Here is a 19,675-nt window from a genome sequence, read left to right on the forward strand (position 1 = left end):
CTTAAAGTAATACTAACCCTCTAAAGAGTTAAGTCTTAAATTTTTGGAATACTTAAGCTGACAGTCAATGACTCTGTATGGTCTTGGCTGGTACAGAAATAGATTATTGACAATTAAAAACATTTCAATTATGGTTTTTGTTATATTGTCCCTACTTTGTGTCGGGATGATTTTTGATTTCTTTTGCTAGAACTACTTCATGTATCTTCCAAAACTACACAAAGATGATCATTTTTATACATTTATCTTCTAAGACGCATTAAATATTACCATTGGCATTTTATCAGCTGAAATGCTCGGATAACCATTAGCATTTGAACACCAAGGCGTCTGTCGTATTAATGAGACACCCACTGCTGAAAAACTTCACACCAACTGATGTGTTCCACTGCTCATCCAGTGAGACTATGGGTGGATTCCTTCGGGGTTTAATGTGTGTTTTCACCCAACACTGTGCAACGAGAGTATTTTCCTGATGCAGATAATTTTTCCGTTCTTGAAAATATGCGACAAGTTACTAAAGTCTTTTCAGAACAGTTACAAGAAGCACCGGCCTGCTTCTTTCCTGCGTCATGCACTCCATGCCTACTTTGCCCAATAGAAATAGGAAGCCTCCACATGAGCTTCACACTACAGCTGTTAAACACAGGTGAGGCCCGTGATAAAAAATGACCCATTTCCCCACAAATATAAAAGCATATTCTTCACATTGTCATTGTAATAGAAGTTGTTCCAGAACATTAAACAGCTGTGGAAACACTGCTGAAGAAGCTTCTACAGGGGAAGGAATTGATTACATTTTGCATGCAGTAAGTAAGAAAATAATTACAGGAAAGTAGGGGGGGGGGGGGGGGCGAGGACGCAGTGCAAACTGAGAGAAGTATCCAAGACGCTGCAAGACACAAAGACATAGATGAGGTATTGTGTATGAGAGAGATGCAAGCGAGTTCGGACAGCTGCAACAAACAACACAAAATGTAGGTTTTTGTGCATGTGTGTATGTGTTGTGGTATTTATATATCCACTGTCACTTTTGACTAGGTAGGGAGTCCTCCCTCTTTCTCTCTCTCTGTTAGAGTCAATTTATCTATCTCCCTTTAAATCTCTCCCTCCAACACAGACTGTTTGGAGAAGATGGAAATGTCACTGCTGCCTAGCAACCGGTGAGGCTATGGCAAGATGACTTTTTTTTTATTATTTATCTTTGGCAAATTTCACACTTCCTCCTGATTCAAATGCATGATTTAACTAATACAACTGGCTGTTCAGAAGCCTGTGAATATCTGTCCCACAGACATGTCTGTGCAACACCTCAATTAGGGACAGTTAAGTCAGGAACAGGATCATAATACAGCACATCCTCGCTTGAAACTCAAAACAAACCGACTATTAAAAAGAGCAGTAGGAGAGTTTACCACAATTTCGCATCATCCCGTCTTTCAGTGACACTGATATTAAAGTTCATAAGACATTCTCGTTTTGAAAATAAAACTCTCATTCTTGCTTGGTTTGGAGTTTTGGTTGTGCAGAAGTATTTGTTTTGTTTAATAATGAGTTGAGGATATTAAAAGGTGAAAGGTAAGTGTTTCACTGCAGATGAGTCTTATAAAATTCAATACAGCTAACAAGTAAAATTGTATATAGATTTACTATGCACAGAGTTAGTATTCCAAGTGGTTTTTTTGTTGTTTTTTTATTTTATTTTGATGAATTAAGTTTGAATGAAAATACTGCATAATGCTAATAATAAAAAAATAATAATTGCAGAATAGCTATGTCCATGAAATGACCCACACAGTCATGGGAAAGATTGCTATTTGACATTTGTCCAGCAGACAGACTATAACACCAGCAACAACCACAACATGTCAATGCCAAAGAAGGCAGTTGTTCCCATAGTACTACTCACAAGCATGTTAATGAAACATTGAAATAAAGGATGCAATGGGGATAACTGTAGCTCTAAGAGAAGATACGAAGTAAAGCCCATTCATGAGTGTGGGAGAGATTCACAAGGGGAGAAATGTAAGTCACAGCTTGTAAAAGTTAAAACGTCAAGAGCCACTGGGCACAGACATATTCAGGCCATGGGATGCAATGGTTGCAATCCTTCTGCTGTGCCTCTCCTGAATAAGAGAAAACCTCAGGGGGCCATCTTACCTGGGCTCCGATATCATATCAAATGTGAAGCATTTGTCAATTTCCAACTTCAATTCACTCTGTTCTAAATGAGCAATGGTCCAGAAAAAACAAGTTGTGTCATCGAGGAGAAACTGCATGAGGAGTCTGCTTGATGACTCAACCGACGGTGTGGTGTGCTTGGAGATGAAGGCTGGGTACTAGAATTGCAAACTGGATGTGGTGTAGATCTAAGTTGCATGAAACAACTGACTAGCTCAAACATCTCACCACGTTTATACACAATGTCATCTCTGGACACACAACATGTTGAAACTTTAAGCAAATTGGCAGCGGCGACAGAAAAACACATTCAGTTTCACAGTTTGACACACAACATGTGGGCTGTTGAAGATTTGGTGAACATATTTTTGGGACACCGTGGGTCCCCAAGTAGCAACTGAGCATTCTTACCTTTCCAATCCATCTCTATAGTAACTAAGTGCACTCATCTTCAAAAGGCTACTACCAGCAGAATAATAAACCATGTCACACGACTCAAATCATCTCAAACTGGTTTCTTGAATATCACAACTAGTTAATTTCATTAAAATGGCCTCCACCATCACCAGATTTCAATCCAGGTATGGAAACGGGAAGCTTGGATCATGGATGAGTGTCTGACGAAATCTGGAGTGATCATCACATCATCAAAGATTGATCATAAATGTAGACACTGACTAGGAAGTTCTTATGGTACTGTGAATGTGGGCAAGTGTGTGTAGTTCTGTGTCAACATGTACGACGTCGTGTTTGATTCATCATTCCTATTGTCAGTCTTAACAATTCTGGATATTTCTTCTTATTTTTCAGACTTCCCAAAGGATTGCAGGTGTGATTTAGCTCAACACTATTTACTATAGGTGATCAATACTACTATGTGCCTTACATTATCCATATTTGAATAGGAGAAAGAAAAAGTAAACTAAAAGATAACCTTGAAAAGCTATTATCAAGCTAGCAAAAGCAAAGAAGTAACTGCTTTGGAAACAAAAATAAACTAAGTGTTATCAATTAAACAACACAGATTTACACAGCATTAATTTAAGTGATTCCTAAATTATTATGATAGTCGATATTGCCATAGAATTTTTAGGGAAGGTTTCAAAGAATATTTTTCGTTCCAAAGGCTTCTGCATCTACTCCTACTCATACACTTACGTTTTCAGCACAGTGCAGCACTCCAGTTATGCAAACACCCAGACCTTACTGAGACAGTTACATGTACAAAAAAGGAATAAGTGTCGCTTATGCAGAAAGAAGTCAACTGCGATTAGACTAAATATTGACACTGCTGATGGTTGAAAGAAGACAATCAATTCTGAGAGTTTTATAAAACTCTTTAGGTGTGATATTTTGAGAACTTTCTGAGTGTTGATAAATAATACAATTAAAGCACATCTTGTCAAATCTTAATGCAACCGTTTTAAGGAAATCCGGAATAAATTTAGCAATATGCATGTTTTCAGGGATTTAAAATTGGTAAATATGCAAAACAAGTACACTGACCAGGAATTACATATAAAAATGATTAGTTGGTCTGCTATATTTTCTTTGAGTTGGACATTTTCATAGACATTACTTTAATATGCAATGCTTGTTATGTACTGCTGATGTACTGATCCCCTGGTGGAACGATGTGATCCAATACTGCAAAAATTGATCTGAAATGCATCAGTACCAAATCAAGTAATCCTATTTAAATATACATAGAGTGTGCCAGAGCATATCATATTAACAAAACCCTACCTTGTGGGACTTTCACATTATAGCATATTGATTTTATTTTTTTTTATTTAGTTACAATTTTATTGATTAAAATACAAAGCATGCATAACATCTTATTAGTTCATGAAAGAACTAACATGGCATTTATTTTATCTTTTTCTAAATGAACGAAGAAAGAATGCTACAGACAAATTGTTCCGGCAAAGAAAAAGAAATGTTACGCACCAATCAGCCGACCGGTGATAGAAACCCGACAGATTGTTTCTGGATGACTTGAGCCGGTCATCCAAAAATGAATGAGAAAACTCATTAGTTGTAAGGAAAGTGTATTATATATTTTTTTTATGCATTTTGTTCTGAATTTAGAAAATTTATTTAAAGATTATGGTCAAATACTTGAATGTGTAAAGTGAGAAAATCTGCACAATCATTTTGCACTTTTTGAAATTCAGTTACAGAAAATGTTTCCTTACATTTAATTGCTTAGTTTTCAAAAAGTTTACAAAAATGTGAACCCCAATCTTCAATCTCATTTTCCATAATTGTATCTTCAAAAAATGTCTTACCCTACTGATATTACTCACTCAAAAAAAAGAGATGTTTGAAACACATCACACAAGCTCTTTGACTAATCACACAAGTCACAAAGAGACTAATTACGTTGTTGCACTAAGAATAAACAGGCACAGTGTAATTTCTAAATATACTTTCACTGTGCTCTAATACTATGCTACTTTTTAAGAAATTATTTCATTTTAAGGAAGACATCAGAGAATGCCTCTAGTAAAAAATCCAATTAAGGGCTTTAGATTCTTCCTGTGAAAACAAGGTTCATTAAAGCATATTGCTTTTCTTGTCATGTGGAGAACCACAAGAGATAAATGCGTAACCTATTTTGGGTTAAACCTAAGCGAAAGAAAAGAGAAGAAATTCTGCCTGTGTATGGTGAAAACTATGTCAGTGTTTTTTTCCCATATGGTATGGCTCGAACAACATCACCACAGAGGCACAAAGAAATGGAGCAGAACCAGAAAAATTAGATCTTTCTCCAGGCTCAATCCAAACATGAGAGTACACAAGAGAGACCAGAGTAAAAAGAATACAAGAAATAAAAAGGTGAAAGATGCAAAACACTTGAAAGGAGTCTCAGAAAAGTTTATCACAAACAAGTAAGTTTGGGCATTTCTGACGTACAGTGTGGAAATATCTTACTGGTCATTTTATTAGTTACACCAAGCTATTACAAAGTTAGATTCCTTTTTACCTTCAGAACTGCCCAATTCTTCAAGGTAAAGTTTCACCAAGGTCTCAGAATGACTCCTCGGAAGACTGGTCCACATTGACACGATTAGCATCAGACAGTTCTTGCACTTTTGTCAGCTGCACATCCATTATGCAAATCTCCTTTCCATCTCATTGCAAAGGTGTATTGTTGAATTGAAATCTGGTGACAGTGGAGACCAGAGGAGAACAGTGAATTAAAAAAAACCCCAGAAATGATTAGAGGTTTGTAACTTAGTTTACTATCCTGCTGGAAGCAACCATAGCAGGATTCTACATAAAAAGTGACTGGTCGATTTACTATTTGTACAAATAGTTGCTTATTGTGTGGCTAACACAATAAGCAATGCTTATATTTTCTGTTCATTTGTTAACCACACGGTGTGATAAACTCCATCATTCTTCCAGGACAAAAAAACTACCAACTTACTTTGTGTTTATATGAAAACTTTACTTTGGGTTTTAATAACTATAATAATTTACTTTAGGTAGCAATTATAGTTATTAGGTCAGATGAGGATTGCAACATTAGATACTTAGTGCCCTGGTTTGTACACAAACCCCAAAAACCACAAGTGTCGCTGTTTGTAATTCAAGTTGTTTAACTTTATGAAACTTTGCTATTATGCTATAAATCACTGTTACAAACTTTTGTGAACTTTGGTGACATCCAAGGATGCTGATATTACAGACAGCAAATTATGAATTATTTTGATAGAATTCGTTTGTGGCCGATACAAAACACATTGATTATTCAGAAAGCCAACAAATGATATTATGCCAAAATCCTAATATCTGGAGTTGTCTGGATTTCAGACTGTAATCGCATCACTGCTACACATTTACTGAATTACATGGTGTTTATTCTCAGTATAAATTTGATAGCACAATGTCAACACCATGATGAATAAAATCTATATCTCCATCTTGATAGGGAGACTCCTCTTTCAAAACTAAAATTAGAAGCACTTTGGGTTTCTCGTGTAGAGAGATTTAAAATGTAATACAGTTCCTTGTACAATCACAGGGAAGCTTGATCTGGATTAGTTGTCGAACGAAGGTTAGTGTGTCAAAGAATGCGATGAACACAGGATCACTGTATAATGCGCTCACACACACAAAAACCCACTTACACAAAATAGCCATAGCAGGTGAAGTGGATGAGGGAATGGGATGAATAGGGGGAGAAGGAAAAGAAATCAAAGATGGTGTGATTATCCTTTGGGATTAAACCAGGCAGTCTGGACCTTTTTTCTCCCCATTGATCCGGCTATTCAACCGTTCATTCATTATTTCAGCTGCTTTCCCGACCTTGCTGACTGATTCCATTTTGTTAAATGCAAAATTTATCAAGTGTGTGCAGCAATTTCTATTACACCAGAGTCAATGAAACTTGCATAGAAGGTATGACTAATCCCCATTTTTACTCAGTTCATTTTCCTTTTTATCGCATTCTTATAGAAAAGATATGAATCATACGGAAAGTACCCAATATGAGATAAAATAAGTCAAAAGAAAGGGGACTGATTTGTCTTATTGGGTGTCCTTGACATCACAATGTTTCTTTCTTTTTTAAAAGCTAAATTGAAAGACTGATACCAAAGAGAATAAAACAAGCAGGCAAAGAAGCAGAAGATATGGAAAAGGGTCAACCCAAGATATTGCTTTGTGTCTGATTAGGGCACTAATTCGATTTAGTATCGTGTGAAGTACAGAGTAGATGATTTAAATCTGTGTCTTCTTCAAGTGCCTTTCAGAATTATTTTTACTACTTCAAATTGTTTCCAATTTGCCACATTAAAATGCCGGTGTAATATATGATATATTACGTAATGAATAAACTAACATGTATTCAGGCCTAAAGAGTCAGGATGTTGTTTTATATTTGACTGTCTTTCAATTAACTTTCACCTTTTTTTCTTTATTTAACTGTTAAAACTTCATTATCATAGCAAACCATCTAATTTTAATCATATGTCATTTTCTCCTAAAGGTGCATTTGAGGCGTTTCTGAGATTAATCCAGTTCCTCTGGCTTCAAAGAAGGCTATCAACACTGTTTCTAATTATAAGTTTAGGTTCTTTGTTTAAAAGCACAACTCATTAGAGCCTATTTCTTCTCATGTCTTGTGAAGAGCCACAAGGAATAGGTCTGCAGCCTATTTTGAGTCCCAATTTAAACTGGTAAAAATCCTCTCACTGGATATGCTGGAAATGTCTCTGCTCCTTCTCTCCAAGCAGACCTCTCAAGACAACATTAAACCCTATAGAGTTATGAATAAATAGAGCAGAACTGGCAAAATTAGACATGTCTTCAGGCTCAGCCATTACAAACCATTTCTTTGAGAACATAAAGTCTTATCTCCTTTGTAAATGGAGCAAGACAGCTTCATTCCACAGCAACGAGTGATCCTGGACACTAAAAAATGTAAGGTTGCTGCAGGGCAACGGGGCAAAGGATGGCTAAGCAAGGCGAGTCTGGGCAGCAGAGGTATGCTATCATGATTCTAAACTTTGTGCCAGCAGCCAGCTGGCTTGACACTATTGCTGCTTTACAGAGGCCAGAGTAACATGGAATCTGAGCCAACAGGCTGTCATCTTTCCCAGAAGTCACACGGACTAGCAAATACAGAGGTGAGCAGCCTTTGTGTAGCCAGATGGTGACATAGAAGAGCTATTTATAGACTCTTAGAGGGAAAAAAAAGTGCAAAGAAAAGGCTGTGAAAGAAAAGCAAAAAAGAAGCAATAAAGAGTAGAGTTACACAGTCACTGGCATCAATGTCTCCGTTTGTGACGCTTGTCTGTCTGAGATATTGATTCACCGGTTTAAAAAGCACCATTCAAAAACGCTGCAGCTAATCGACTGCGGAGCGAAACCTCAAACACGTTCACACCAGAAACTTATTAACTGAGCTGTGACAGGACCAAATTCTATAAAGCCAATATGTCTGACATGATGGTAATGATTTATTAACTCAGCCAATGTGTAAAAAAATGTTTTGGGTTCACTGACATATTAGATCTACTTTGAACCAGTCATTATTGAATTATAGCTCCAAATCTAATGAACCATTTTAATACAGTGCTACCTGTCAGGGTGCCAAAGGTACTTAGAAAGATTAAGATAACATTAAGTAAAGCAGTCATATTTAATTTTGTGGTTGCATAATCTGTTCCTAAATTTACTTATCTGAACCCATTATTAGAGCTCACTGTGTTAATCTCAGTTATGCTTTGTTTTATGCATCTTTTACTAGTTTTTATTGCATACCATGTGGTGCTGAAGATTGCATTCTTTCAATTAAGGAAACTAATTGTAACCTGTATTAAATTAAGACTTCAGTTTTGGAAAGATGAGAAATGATTTTAACATTTTCCCCAAAATAAAGCAAAAATTGTATGCAGCATGGTTCCCTGTTTTGTTCCTCTTTACAAATGCTAAAATTTGCAGTGGATTTATAGATATTTACATATAGTATGTAATAAAGACATATGATCTTTTTTCTCACTGTTGGACCTTGAATCACTAATAGCTTCTGTTTTTAGGGGAGTTTTTGGCATGTTTCCCCAATTTTTGCTTAGTGCCATTGTTCATTTGACACATTTGTGTCCAAGCTTTAACTTCCTGATTAACATTTTCCGTAAGATGTTCCTCTAGTGTCGTTTCTTCATGAAGACGTCTATTTTATCTAGTGCACTAGTCCCTCCTGCAGTAAAACACTCCCTTCTTCTGCCATTTCCCTTCTTCACAGTTGGGACGGTTTTCTCAGACTTGCAATCTTGACACTTTTTCCTCCAAATGTAACAATGGGCATTATTGTCAAGTCATTTTTTCATCTTATCAGACGACAGGACATGTCTCCTAAGTTAAGGATTTGTCCGTTTATGAATTTGCTAATTGATTTTCGAGTAATTACTTTTTCATCTTTGTTTAACATCTGCATAAGACCTGTTTCATTGTGGACACACTCACCAGCTTCATCCAATATATTTACAGTAATTTACTTTTGTTCTGGGGTTAAAGAGATTTCCCCTCACAGACTAATTCATCTTTGGGACAAAAACCTGTTTGCATCGTAAAAAATATGACTGCAAGACATGAAATTTAATGTTGTGTGTAATCATTTGCAAAGAGAGCATGGTGCATAATATTGCTTCTGAGGTAAACCAAGAGTTGTGGAAGTCCACAGTTCCTTTTGGAGTATGTTGCTTGATTTCTTTTGATTTCCCCAAGGTTTCAGACATCGGCAGTTACATATCTGAGAGGTGCATCCATTTACTTAAATTGTTATAAATTAAATTATTGAAATCTTACAAAGACATGCTCTGTTTATGCAGTTTTTTTTTACATCTTTAAAATGAACAAAGTATGTAAACTTAAACATTTGAAGCTTTGAAGTTTAAAAAAATCCTTCTAAAAGTTCTTTACTCATTCTGGCATTTAGCAAACAGATAAGAAATTCGAACTGACTTCAAACAGGAATAACTTAGTCTTATTTAATGTCACACACTGGAAAAATGTTTTTTTTCCAAAGGGTGTGTTCAGCTGTGTATGTTGACAGTGCTTTAAGCTCTAAATTTGATCAGATGTATCTGCACTGAATTACAATTTTTGTCTATAAAAATGTTAGTAACTTCAATTTCAGAGCAACATTTGAAATTATGTGTTTGTTGTGGAACCCACTGCTTATGATGGCTCTACTACTGCGTGTTGTTTGATTATATAATCATCATCAAGGGGTCATACTAAGAGCTACATAACAGACTCCAGACAGTCACGCTGCGCCCATATTTGTGCCAATCCAACAACCAGCTGCTGGGAAGAAGGAAACCAGAATAGGATTTGTTTTACATTTTCAGTGTTTTGCAAGGCTGTTAATAATACTATACTTAGCATGAAAATAATATATAACATTACCCATAAATCGCATCATTACAAAGATAAACTTCAACAAATGTCCTTAGGATTTTATTGTATGTTGCATTCGTGTTTTTTTCCTCCCATGGCCAATTCTTTGTAGAACCAATCTTAAGAATGACATTTTTGCTCCATCTCATTTCTGCTGTTTAAATCACTAATTCTTTGTTAGATTTGAAATGGACATTGACTGTACCATTTTACCGCTTTATATAATTTACTTTGATCTAAATTATTTCATTGTAACTCAAGCTGTATGTTTAGGGTCATTTTCCAATTAGAGGCTAAACATCTTTCCCAGTTTCAAGATTTTTGTAGCCTCAAACAAGTTGGCTTTCAGGATTAAGCTTGACCTATCCTCTCACAACCTTTCCCAGTTTCTGAGGACGAAATGCATCCCCTCTTTCTTCTCATGGTTTTAAATTTGCATGTAATAGTTATGATATTATGACTGGTAGCAAACCATAAACAGGGTAATTCAATGTTCAAACAATTTAAATAAACATTATTGTCATACTTCAAAATTTAAAGTAATATACAAACAAAAAACATGCTTCTTTTGATTAAGTGGTGGTTGTAGTGTTTCAAAAAAAAGTCATTTGGTATCAGTACTACTATAGGGCTTTGCAAGTAACAAAAGAGGGTCCCGTTACCTTTGCCAGTGTAGGGTTACAATCAAAATGCACAATATGACTAACAACAAGCTTACAAAGCACTGCGGTTTTCAATGTCCTTTTACTGGCAGGTGACTGAGCCAGAGTCAAACACAATTAGAGTTGTTTTACATGCTTTCTATCTGTGACTAGCATATTTTTGGACTGCATACAGCAAGAAATAGCTCATTTTTTTAGATACGAAAATGGAGAAAATATCAGTTAGGGATGCTGTTTTGGTTCTTAGCTATTTTCAGGTGTGATTAAAAATTTTACAGTCAGACAGTTAGTATTATCCAGCTGCAATTCAACTGTTATGAATATGCAGGAAGTGTGCAATGTAGTCCCAACACAAATAATTGACAAATCCAGCTGCAATACACAGCAACAAAATACTTTCTGAATTGTTGAAACCTTATGTATATTGCAGACAAAGGTATGCTTGTATTAAGCATTGTTTGAAAGTACAGAAAATATAAACAAATGAAGTACAACAACAGCTCTGCATAAACAATATGCTGGCATGTCTTTGATTAAAATGGTAATTTACCCCCAAACAGTGATAGCTACAAGAAGATACAAGCTCCTGAATTAAATACTATGGAGAAACTGGATGTGCAACAACATGGAATCAGAGTCTTGTGGTATTGGTCTGTGCATTTTTATGGCTCAGTATGATCACTTGCTGTACTTTGGGAAAAATAACAAAAAAATAAAAGGTTTGTCTTACTCGATGAGTAGTTCATTTATTGGCCTAACACTGAGAATTAATTAACACCCTTTTAATTGTCCATTTAAAGACTTAAACCCTCCAGAGTATCAACCAACAGCAGACAGATAAATTGCTCCTTTGAAGAGAACATATCATGCAAAATCCACCTTTTTAGCCCTGAAACACATTTTTTGTGTACTTTGAATCTCTAGGACTGCAAAAAAAAATTTATTTATTCTCTCCTGATGCTGGGTAGACATCTTTATATTATTTTTGGGTTACATTTTTCAGCCTGTTCATTTTTCTCTATGTCTTCTTGTCGAAGTCGCAAGAAAACAACTCAAAATGTTTGCTTCTAGTGATTCCTTAAATCGCCATCTGGCATCAGAGCGTCTTCAAAGTGTCTGGTTAAAATCTATTTTTCCTGGAAATGTACCCACATTTATCTCCAAAGTGTTAAAATATGAAAAAAAGAAATTGCTTAATTTCTTTACATTGAGACCCACATGATGAACATTTTGTGATACACAAACATAGGTTGTTAGTAAGTAAATAAAAAAAACTGGCAGCAGCTAAAGACAACGCCAGCATGTTGAGCAGGATGCACAAAATAAAGTTATTCTGTAAAAACCTTTTTCTTTACTCTTACACCGAAACTGTTAAATTAGTTATGGCTACATTTGTTGTATTTTCCTGATTACAGCATTGACAACTTAAAAGTCTCTTGTACAGTTATTGCATCAGTATAGTCATTCTAAACTAGAACTAACTATTCGGCAGGAAGTGTGGTGCTGCTTGTGCTTGTTGTTGCATCACTTCTGACAGAGGATTAAATTACAACACTCCTTGGAGGAGCGCTGACTTGAAGACTTTACTATTTACTGCCATTGGCTTCATGCTTAATTATTCTAAGTAACCTCTAGCTTTAACGATAGCGGTAAGAAATCAAGTTGCGATATTTATTTAAACTTAAATCAAATTCTTAGTTATTAAGAAATGCGAGTCAAGAGAAGTTGTACTGCACACAGACCGTCAATATTGAGCCAGCCCTTTAACACTTAGCCTCCAAGACTGCTGCAATGGGAGACCACAAGCTGCTCTCCAGTATGCTGGACTGTTAACAGTGCTTCACAATAAGAGGTTAGGGCCAGGCCTCTTCTAATTTGACTAAAAGAAATAGTTTTTTTTTAAGCGCTCATTTGCATAAGCGCATATGATGAAGCAGATGCTCCACTTGTTAAGGTTGGACTTGGTAAAATGAAACACATGGTTTTAATCATGCACTGCAGCAAACCATAATGCACGATTAGTATAATTTCTCACTATATGGGAACTGTGTTAAATCCTCTGGTAGCCATTTTGTAATCTTATGTGCCCCACAGCATCCTAAAACCGCATGGTTAGCCTAAGGTGAGGTGAACTCCATCGTTAATTAAATTTTCAGCGCCTTCGCTCAAACAACACGAGAACGGCTTGAGGAGAGAAAAGCAAACAAAAGCCAAGGAAGAATGAAGAGATATAGGAAAAGACAAAGAACAAAGCAAAAGTAAAGAACAATAAAGAAAAACATGAGGGGGAGAGATAAGAGGAGAAATAAGCTGTTTATGAGCTGCCTAGGGAGAGGCCAGCTCTGGCCGTTAGGCATTAGTTAATCTGTCATTACTCTCATCAGGCCTCTGGCACCAACACACTGGTGCTGCATGTCCTTGAGTGTGCGTTTATAAGGCGAGGGAGCAGGATTGGGATTTGCGTTTCTGGATGGGAAAAGACTGAGTCACTATGGTGACCAGAAGGCCAGTTGTAAAAAAATAAATTCATAGAAAAGGAAGAGGAGTTGTAGGAATGCAAAAACAGTGCAAAGTGATTTCATATAGCTCAAGAAATTTGTCTGACCTCATAGCTTTTCCAATATACAGAGACTATACTAAGCATTTCCTGACAGCCAACATTACTTAGTAATGTTTTGAACCCATTTGGCTCTCTTGCAAATCAACATAGATGAAAGTGACTAACTAGCTATGAACAAAAACAAATTTAGTTAGAATCAACTTCATTGGCCATGATTGTCCCAAACAAGGATTTCGACTTTGGTAAAAATTATGCAACTTTCGTCACACAACTGCAGGAATGAGAACTGGTTTCCCCAGTTCAGTGCAACCATGCAGAACCATAGAGCCTGATCTACAACAATTCAAATAAAGAGCTAAATAGCATGAGAAAAAAAAAATTCACATGTGTATCTTGCAGGCAATCTACAAAGACTGAGTACAATTGAATTCACATGCAGGAGTGGTGCAGACCGCCATCTGTCATCATTTGTGAGTGTTGGAGAATGGAGTGGCCTGTAAAAAAACGAAAGTCATCGCGCTGAAGACAGTAATAATAATAAAAAAACAATATATTTCGGTGAAATACATTTAATGTGGTACACAATGTGGCAAGTAAAGACATGTAAAGATCAATCCAAATAAAGTTCGGAACTACTTCATTTAACCTCTAACTTTTGGATGATCAGCATATGTTTTGCACCTGCTAATCTCCTCATTTTCCTTATGCAATCATTTGTGCACCTTGTGTGTAGATCATGTTTGTGTGTGCTAACATGTTTGCACGTTTTTATATGCGCAAACTTTAAAGATCAAATTGGTTTAACTCTCCCGCAATCTCGGCGTGTCGCTCAGGATTAACACAGAAAATGTCACGGGGGTTTGTCCAGTCAGACCATTAATTTCTTAAACCACACAGATACAAAAAATGACCACATTTCTCAAGACCTCAGTGGGGTTAAAGACTTCATGGAAGAATAAACTACCAAGTACCAGTATGCATAACTTCCAGCTAAATTTTCACATACAAACATACAAATATACCCATACTTTTAATAAAGAAAAGGGTGACTAAGATACACAGCTACATCTTCACAGCACCGGAACAAAATAAAAATGGCTAAAATAACACCCAGAGATCATTCATGAATAATATTAGCAAATAAGCTATGCTTTCATACAATACATTTTGAGTGACATTAAATAATCATGAGGAGTTTGACTCTAATTGGGAACAGCTGAAGATAAGCCTCGTTCTTATAAAATAGCAAAATTAGGAACAATAGCCATTATCATTTTGCAGCAGAAGACAGAGGCACCAGAAGGTGACTTTCTTCATTGTGCTCTGAGTGAATGATTACACATCTTAAGTTGATGCTGGCAAAACCCCGCAGCATAACGATTATTTGATGCTGACGCTGCTCTAAATTCCTCCTGCACTCTGTCTGCTCTGAAGTTTGGTTTTGTCATTTTAACCTGCCTCTTACAGCGCTGGATAGCACTTCCAATCCAGCTATGGTTGCAAAACCTCTAAGACTCAGCAGAATGTCAGTATTTCAGCAGCCTAAAGCCAACTCTTATTCCTCCACTAAGCTAGAGAGAGCGCACACGCATGCACACGCACACACACACACACACACACACACACACACACACACACACACATGCAAATAGTTGCGAAGTAGCTAGCTGGCAATACCGCCCTTTGTATCACTAGCAACTAACATTAGCATTAGGCTTACATGTAGGCAAACAATTGGTCAGCAGCGCAAGAAATTTTAATTTGAACAAAGATCACCGCCTGCTTTTGAAGCTGCTGAATGCATGTTCCACATGTCAATAGAAAATATTTTTATGTGACATAATGAAATAACAAAACTAACATCCTAGAAGAGAAAATATAGATTTCATATCAAAGAGTTGAGTCATTAGCTCTGCTTTGATCACACAGTCCAAGGTATTTCACTGGTTTAATATCATAAGAAGCGGCAGCCCTGAACTTGAAAGGTAATTTCTTCCCTCATATCTGGCAGACATTAGGGACACTCAAGCAGACAAGAAGCCAGACACACTCTCTCAGCTCTGGGTAGGTGAAAAACATTACACGCCTGCACAAATTGGTGTGCCAATCATTGGCTCTAATTGATTTTCTTTTAGGGTGTAAAAAGGGTCCCTAACTCTGCTATTGACGTAACCTCCATGTAACAAGATGAGCCAGTGTGTGGATGTTCATGCATCAAGGAGAAAGATGGAGACTTTGAGACTAAGTGAGCTGGAGCGTCTGCGAGTGAAAGGGAAAGACAGACAAATACAGTGAATACATATTGTATATTGTAGGGAAGGACTGCGTCCTGCACTACTTGATATTAGGGGTTGATGGGGATCAATTGTTAAATTACATGTCACTCTGATTGCCAATCCATCAAGTGAGTGCTCTTACAGCTCAGAATGCCACACAAGCTGCATCGGTAAGGATGTTTCTGCAGAAAGAAGAAACACTCGCACACATTCTAAAACCTTATAAATAAATGAATAAATAAATAAAGTAACTTCTTGTCATACAGGGAAATTAGACTGTTTATGGCTCTGTCAGCGGGACTAAATTAGAGGACACGCAGATCGTTTCAGGCTAAAATAAAACACCTGAAGTAAAAAAAAATAAAAATGTTTTATACATTTCCCCTGTTACACATCAACATGCTCATTTAGTGTAGACTTGATTTAATTTATGGAGGAGCTCCTGAGGCGGATCATATTTTGATGCTTATAAAACAGTTCCGCTTATGTGCTGAAGTTTTTCTAAGCTTGTTTTAAATTAGTTTGTTTTGGCGCAACAGCAACTTATGATTGATGAAAGAAGGGACAAAGTGCAAGAAAGAGGGATTTGCTTTTACCACACTGCACGTAAGCTTTATTCCTTTTCAGATAGATACATCTCGTATAGCAAGGCCTGATAAGGAATAGTTTGTTATATTACTTGACAGGAGTTTATTAATTAAATGGCAAGCAATTTTCTTACAACTTTTGGATCCAAGCAATCCAAAACAGGGAGCATAAGATAATGTCAATGACTGCATTATTTACTCCTTGTTGATCACTGATGTCTTTCAAAGTAACAAATCTAGTCCCCGAAGATTATAACTAGTAACTGAAGCAGCATTAGACAAAGAAAATATATTTTTCATGAGGTTGCATGGATACCTCTTTGGAAGACTTAATTATGTCTTGGAGGAGTTCACAAAATTATAATTATTCTGCTCTACTTGTATGTCTCACAATTCGGCAGGATGTCTCACTCCAGTCAAATTAATACTCGAGCGAATACGCAGTTTCCTCAGCTCCTATTTACTTCCATGAACCACATCCACATTTTAGCATGGAGCAAAACTGTGGGACAGAAATAAAACACCTATTATTAGCTTAGCATAATTAGCAAAGTTAAATAATTTAGAACATCTGATCAGCTTTCCAGTATAACAACATGAAACTATAGGCATTATATCGTATACTCACATTTACCGTAAACTGTCCCCACAAATAAGATATAAATAATATTCTACTCCAAAATATTCATCAAAACTTAGAAAAAGATGTCATAATGGGCTGTACTTGTATAGCACTTTATCAAGTCCTCAGGACCCCAAAGCACATCACGCTACATTCAGTCATTCGCTGATTCAAAGAAATATTTCACTGAATAAACCAAGACTAAATTAATGAGATCAGAGTTTAAATAAGAAAGAAGCTGGAAAACCGCATCAGCAACAAAGTCAAGTTGTAATAAAGTTATTGTCAAGATTATAATTTTACCATTCAACCAAACAAGCACTGATGCAAAACCAGTGACAGTCATGTGTTCTGTAAATAATCTTGTAACTTTATACCCACAGCAGACAAGCATCCCATGGAAGGACATTTTCGGTCAGCATAATATTGAGGCATATTAAATATTGTCTATACTCTGACTTTAATCGAAACAAAGAATTTTTAATTTCTTCCTAGCATTTCAAATATTTTCTAGATATTTTCATGTCTTTGTGCAATGGAAAAAAGAAACATGTAGCATTTTCTTTCCTTCAAGAGATCATGATACTTATTCATACAAACTTAACACACAAATGGAAAGGAAGCTTGTTTCTCTTTCAGGTCATAAGAGTTTGTTAGCAGAATGTCCCTTGGGTTTGGAAAAGTTACAGAAAACAACTACAAGTAGGTTGTGATCATGTTAATACGCAAATGTTTCTCTTCATGGCAAATAATGCAGAAAGGTTTGCAAAGCAGAAAATCAACATCTGAAAATCAGCATGCAGTCACTTTAGATATACATCTAAAGTTTATATATATATATATATATATATATCTCAGAGGATTGGCTGAACATGTCTCTGATCACAACTTACACCAATCACAGGTTGTTGCGCAACAGCAAATTGTCTTCAGTCTGAGGCTTCTTCAGACATGCTGTAATACTGACCACTACAGTAGATCCTTTCTAGTCACCATCTACAACAATTGTGTAGCATGAGTTAGAACAACCTTTAGTTTCCCTCTGGGTTTAAAAAATATACATTTTTAATTGAATTGATTTGTAAAAACTGAAACCAGCTGGTAAAATCAATGAAATGAGCATCAGCTGTTTGGTCACATTTCCCCGAACATAACAGCCAGTATATAAAAGAAATTAATTTAGGATTTTGTAATTTGACTGCAAACAGGCAATCTGTTTGCAGTCAAAGCTGGCGAATTCTGTGAAAGTGACCTCACAAATGTCTTAAAAAATTAGCTCAAGAGAACTTCTTTAAGCAGCACTTTGTTTTCTAAAATTTTGACCTATTTATTTGTTATATAACATGTTCTCTTCGTGACTAAATGTCCTCAGGGGAAAGAGCCAATTAAATGATAATTCTTCTGACTATAATTAACATAACATCTCAGAACTGTCGCAGGTCTCGAGACGGAAACCACAGCACACTGGCAAGGTGTAGAACCAGCAGCCATGACACATTTTAGAGTCGGATTTGAGGTACGAGTGATCAAAACAGCTCAAAATTTCCACTGGATAACTGTAAAATGAAATGGAGAGTGCACAGCAAGTTGATTATAACAGCTGCCAGCTCAATGAGTTGGCTGCAAAGCACAACAGCTGGGACAAGGACTTCTCCAGCTGTCACAGACGCGTACAGATTTACACAGAGGGTTCCACTTGTAAATACTAGAAATATTAAATATCATTTATAAATGTCGTATAAGCAGCTACCGCATGAGAAATAATTTTAAGCTCACCCTGAATAGAACCACTTCTAAGGGATTTTAGAATAAGTCAGACAAAATGAGGTTTGATGAAAAAAAAAAAAAAACTTATATAAATTATGGCAGCCATGCTTCTGTACAGTCGAACCCTGGGGCTGTTGCAGAGTAATCTGTGTTCGAGTTTGACCTTATTCATTGAATATTTAGCACATTAATAGCAAATAGGTCCCAGTTCTCTAAAGGAGTATCATCCTCAGTTGATCTGCAGCAGAAGCATCAGCCAGATGTTTCAGTTCATACGACCCCCTCAAGTGCAGTTAGCCAGCTGATAATCCTTTCTGAAAACAGGTCTAATTTATGTGCACACACAGCAATGCTGAGTTTGTCAAGAGGCACAAAGTGTTTCTAAAGTTAACTCTGGAAGGTAAAATGCTAAAGCTGGGTGTGTAGCTGCAGTGCCATGCAGAAGATTGATGACTGCCGCAGGGTTAATTTTAATCACTATATAGAAATTACTTTGTTGACCCTTTTTTCAAGACGATAACGAGGCGATGACAAAAATTACATGGTTCTTTGATGACAAACGTCATACGCAAATGTCATTATTATCGTTTTTAAAATTTAACCCTGATTTAAACTTTCCCACAACTTGATCATTAATGTCCTATAACAAATCTATTCAACCTTCACAGGGCAACTGAGGGCAAGAATTGAAGACAAATTTACTTTTTTAGGAGTGAACAAATACCTGAAAGTAAAGCATTATAATGGCTTTTTAAGAACATGAGGACCGATTTTTCTAGTAATAAAAAAAATCTGTATCCTTTTCCTTACAAAAATACTAACCAGTAACTTAATGGTTCTTGCCATTATGAGTGCTTAAAAACCATAACTGTATAACTATTAGTACTTTTACAACAAAAAGCGATGTGGAGCATTATTGCCCAATTCTGGGCCATAATTAGGCTCTAATGACTATTATTCAACATTTAGACCTGATTTTTTTTTTTGTCCATCAATCCATTTTCTATACACCCGTGTCCCTAGTGGGCACAGGAGGGTTGCTGGTGCCCATCTCCAGCTAATGTTTCGAGCGAGAGGCGGGTTGTAATATTTATTTATTACAAAAA

The 19,675-nt window shown here is 36.4% G+C and overlaps 1 protein-coding gene across 4 annotated transcripts in view; it reads right to left on the reverse strand.

Annotated features, from left to right (window-relative positions):
• LOC103474519 (leucine-rich repeat and fibronectin type III domain-containing protein 1-like protein) overlaps nucleotides 1-19,675 on the reverse strand; it is a 170,844-nt gene that overhangs the window by 128,926 nt on the left and 22,243 nt on the right. The window contains exon 2 of one of the 4 annotated variants that reach the window (XM_017308300.1): nucleotides 5,171-5,350. The exons of the other annotated variants lie outside the window; for them this stretch is intronic. The gene's annotated coding sequence lies outside the window, so the exon portion shown is untranslated. The remainder of the gene's footprint in view (nucleotides 1-5,170; nucleotides 5,351-19,675) is intronic. 4 annotated transcript variants of the gene reach the window in all.

This window comes from Poecilia reticulata, linkage group LG13 (assembly GCF_000633615.1).
Source record: "Poecilia reticulata strain Guanapo linkage group LG13, Guppy_female_1.0+MT, whole genome shotgun sequence".
Lineage (NCBI taxonomy): Eukaryota > Metazoa > Chordata > Actinopteri > Cyprinodontiformes > Poeciliidae > Poecilia > Poecilia reticulata.